General features: G+C 34.3%; 1 protein-coding gene across 2 annotated transcripts in view; it reads left to right on the top strand.

Moving 5' to 3' along the window:
- LOC137644938 (uncharacterized) overlaps nucleotides 1-5,000 on the top strand; it is a 357,605-nt gene that overhangs the window by 351,624 nt on the left and 981 nt on the right. The gene's annotated exons all lie outside the window — the stretch shown is intronic.

Below are 5,000 nucleotides of genomic sequence, written 5' to 3'. Positions count from 1 at the left end.
TGAATGCGAGTTAAAGGACCTCAAGATCACAATTATATGGAGTTGCCTTGCGTTTTCAGCTCAAACTAAACTATTTATGAAACATCAGTAACACAAATTAGCTTATAACTACTGATAGTACAATAGATGTGTTTACCTATGTTATAGACTTTTAAGCCATGTGATGTATCACTGCCGCCAGGTTTTGTTGCAATCTTCTATAATACTAAGTTCCTTTTGCAAAGCATTACTTCTCCATTTATCCCTTCACTTTATCCGGTCGTGTAAATGCTTGTGGATAGAGGCTTTGTGTTTTTAAATACTCCATTTTGGATTTTCTTAGCCCCAAAGTCTTCCCATATTGGGAAAAGGTCTTTATCACCATGTCATCTGTTTCATGGTAAGTTTATCCATGATGACATCAAGAGGAAATCTGAAATCTTCATGACATTTTAAACTGAAAAATAATCTCATCCTAACTAGATAGAGTTCTCAACTAAATATGTAAGTCTAACTTACACCTCTCTTTTGTACTAGTACACTTATATTGTGTGCTCTTCTAGTCAAAAGAACAAACTCTAAGGCTTAACTTTACGGTTAACTCTTTTCAGATATTCTAGCTATCTAAATCGTCCTACTCAACCATTGGCTAATCCCAAGTCCTCCTTAATAAATTCTTTGCTCATAAGGTTTATAGGATTCTTTGAATATTAAAACCTGACAGTTAATCTGACTTGGAGTGCATTCCAACCCAATTTCCCATAAATTTTTGGGTAAACTGGTCTGTCCCTGTTCTAATCCTCCGACATTCATCCTATCTACTATGAATAAAATACTAGAAACATTACTCAACTCTTACTGTCTATGAAATCTTGAATCCATCTTCCCTCAGCCTCACCTTTCTTTCAAACAATCTTTTACCACTTCTTAGGTCCCTTCTTTCCACATTTATGGTCTGTATGGATTTATGAAATTTGAACCATATAGCCAGCTGATTGAGCTGGTGACGCCATTCAGTGCCAAGGGGTGACCTAGTTCAGGTAAAACTTGAAATTATACTGTAAAGTGAAAGTTTAAGAGGTTTGACAAAATGTAAGAAAGGTAGTGGGAATGGATGTAAAGTACAAGACCTAAAAGTAGGTGTAGCCATGGGCAGTAGGGGCACTGCAAAGATACTTTTGTAATGCCGACAGTACACTGCGTGAGATGTGCTACTGGCCATAATCCTCAACACAGGGTTTCTACATTTACACTATGGGAGTCTGTAACCATAAAAACACTAACTTCAATTACTTTAGTTTCTACTATCACGCTTCCTTTAAGATACATTCTATAACTTCCTTCTGACCTTTCTGCTCTTTTCTCTTTTCATGTCATTTTATACCAAGGATAAAAAGAGGAACCAGATCCACCAATGACCGACCCGTTTCTATTCACTAGATATAATATCCAGCATAGTGATTAAAATCGGTCATTGTAGCTGATAAAGAGATATTACAGAGACATAATATTTCAATATATCACATCCCAAGTAACGTTATCATTCATCAAAGGCCCCTTGTAAAAAAAATGAGGATTATTCAAGACCATGCTAATATTTATCATTTATAATGACATTTTATTTAACTTGATTAAATCGTGGAAAGAAAAGAAAAATAAAGGACTAAATAGGAGGAACAATAATTGAAACTTAATTTACTTACTTTCTTACACTTCCTGAACACAAAAATTGTATGAAGTATAAGAATAAAATAGTATATTTTCAAAAAAGATGTATATCTGCTTGACTAACTGACTGAGATTCCTATCATGTCGCATCACAGATATTCATAAATAAGTCACCCATCACTTCCAGCATAGGCACAAGGTTAGCTCATTGTCAAGCATTGACGCCCTTATAATAGAATTTGAAACTATTACTTCAAATAAAATTATGAAATACTATGAATCACACAAAAATGGTATTGACAGAGGAGGCCAAACCAATATCCTAACTTGAAGCAGTCATCTTATCCTTCAGATGGATATTCAGCAGGACCATGGTTTCCTTTGTGACTTAGGTTTTATCTTTTCGTTATTAAACTTACCACACTATAGTACCTACAGTTCAAAAGTAACGATGAATAAGTGAAAAAGGATTGAGTCATTTTTAAGAAGCTTGTGCGAACAAATAGCAATTGAATACCGTATAATCAAATCTCAATGTTTCTTCACATGCATTTTACTTTGTTCATGGTTGTGGTGGTCTATGTGGTAACGTCCCTGACTGGTGGTCGCCAGACTGGGGCTCGAGTCCCGCTCAAACTCGTTAGTCCTTTTGGTCGCTGTAACCTCACCCTCCCTGTGAGCTAAGGATGGGGGGTTTGGGGGAGCCTATAGGTCTCTCTACTGAATCTTCAACAGCCATTGTCTGGCCTTCCTTAGTCCTAGCTTGGGTGGAGAGAGGGCTTTGCCCCTGATCATATGCATATATGGTCAGTCTCTGTTGAGAAAATCTATTTATGGCTAAATTTCTCGTGAATCAGGCCTTTAAAAAGAGCACCAATGCCTCCATATGAACACCTGCAGTTACGATTTATCACCAACTCAGGAAACTTTCTCACTTGTTTTGCTAGGATGATCAGGTAGCTATATAATTAAAACATTTCATGGCGCATTGCTCATTTCTAATAATCACACAAATGTAAGACTTCTTTTCTTTTCCCGATAAATGATGGCAATACCAAGTCTATCTACTAGGCATTGATTCTGTAAGCATTATTTCATGAATTGTATGTTAAAGTAATGGCGGTCAGTTTTCGTATGTGAAGATAATTTCTCCCTCTATTGGGCAATTTACAATAAAACGAAATAGTTGAACATCACTAATGCTGGAAATAAGCTAGATATTCTAATATATTTTTTATATTATAAATGCAATTGAAATACCACAGGTATTTTACCATGAACACAAGTTACGACAAGATTATTCAGCAAATCTGGAAAGAGCACTGTGGCCACATTAGAACTTAATACTAATTTCAATTTCCACTTGCTACTTCTTCATCAACAGGATTCTTTTACACAAACATTTAAGAAACAGACCCATTACCGTGTGATAAAGAATTTGAGGCAACGAATTGTTACTCTGAACAGATACTACAATGCTATGTTGAAAAAAACTGTAACATTGATGTAAATGTATATTCTATGATGTCACAAGATTGAGAGGTAGTTAATGACTTCAATATTAGGAGAGGTGACCATATTCTTCAAAGTAAACCTCAACCAACTTCATGAGAAGCAAATTATCCATGAAAGAAAATTTTAATTCCTAATCTTTATTTCTTATTCCAGAAAATGTAGAATTTTGTTATCGTATTTAACTTTCATTGCTTTTGTTAGGTCTATGATTGGATAAATAACAAAGAAAAATAATAATCCTAATACCAATTCCAAGAAGATACGACTTCAAGAGAGTCTATTAGGCTGGCATAAAGTATTGTCAAATCCGATTGTTAGGGAACAGATTTTAATTTTCAAGCATCAAATACGATACAACACCAAAGATATATGTTCAAGACGTTAGAAACTGCGTTTAGATCAAATTATGAACAAAATTGTGCAAAAAACAAGTCGCCAATGTAAACGGTGCCTCAACCTACTTTCCACCCTCACGCAGAAACCTATGCAGTGATCCTGAAGCAGTTGGAAGTTCCTTATTAATTTGCCGCAGCAAAAGTATGAACCATACCAGTAAGGCAGTAACCTTTCCCTGCACCAAAACATTTGCCATTTGTGGTCCCTTTTCCAGGATGTCCAGTTGTGTCTGTGTTAAGTGCACAGTAAAATGAACTTGGCCAAAATACAATAGTATCGCTTGCAACATGCACATTAGTGTCTAACAGATGTTGAGTACTCTATTGCACATCTTAATACAAATGTGAATATGATCATCATCTTTTCCTGTCTAAATATTATCGTTGACTAATATTATAGTAAAGCATCAGTGACAATAGCTAAAGGCAAAGTATTTTATTAGAAATCATGAAAGATTTATCACTGCAAAACCTAAATGCTGACGAATAATGTTTGTTTCTAATTCTATAAAAGAAAAGCGTTAATCCCCACATTTACAAATACTGCAATAAAACACACTAAAAATAAGTAAAAGATGACAATATTGCCTCAATAACAAGTCATTTTGATACTAATGTTTAGGTCACCGGTATGGCTATTGAAAAAGGCTTCGGCCTGTTTCAAACACGTAACGATAAAGAAGTTTTGTCTTTGTCGTTTAGAATTATATTACAAAATGCCACGTATTTTTGCTCAAAAGGATTATGATGTCTTCTATAAACGATTTATATCCCAATTCTGGAAGTACCTTCACTCTATACATTTCAAATTAGGAAAATCCCATTATATGAATGGAGCATCTAAAGAAAATCCCTTATAGACATATTCGAAATTCAGTACAAATACCACATTCAAAGGACCTCTTTAATTCCCCCTTAAGGGTAAAACAATCACGATCAGTACAGGTCTCTATTTATCTTCCAAAGTGATGAAAACTCCACAATTCATATACCTTAGATTCACGTGAAATATTTAGGCTGTATTTTCTGACTATGATTCGAGGGATAGAGGATTGAAGAAACTATTTTCTAGTATGAATTCAAAATGTATTATGATTAACTGGAATAAGCTACAGATGTTACTTTAATAACTTTAGAAATGAGGAAAACTAAATTTCTTATTTTTTTTCCCATAATACGCCAGCATAAAGTAAAAGATTGAAGCCAAAATTACTCACTTTAATCTAATAGCGGACTGATTAACTCGAGGTTTGTTGCTGCAAATTTTCTAAAAATCAATATCAATTAAATGTATTTTAATTTCACTCCAATATATAAACGATAAATATTAAATAAATTCTTCTAACACGTCTACTTTTACTAATTCACTTTAATGATACAACTAGCGATTTACCATACTTGGCGATTAGAAAAACAATATATTATACACACACACACAGACAC

Source organism: Palaemon carinicauda, chromosome 8 (genome assembly GCF_036898095.1).
Source record: "Palaemon carinicauda isolate YSFRI2023 chromosome 8, ASM3689809v2, whole genome shotgun sequence".
Classification (NCBI taxonomy): domain Eukaryota; kingdom Metazoa; phylum Arthropoda; class Malacostraca; order Decapoda; family Palaemonidae; genus Palaemon; species Palaemon carinicauda.
The sequence above is the reverse complement of the archived record's forward strand: the minus strand, read 5'-3'. Positions and strand labels throughout refer to the sequence as shown.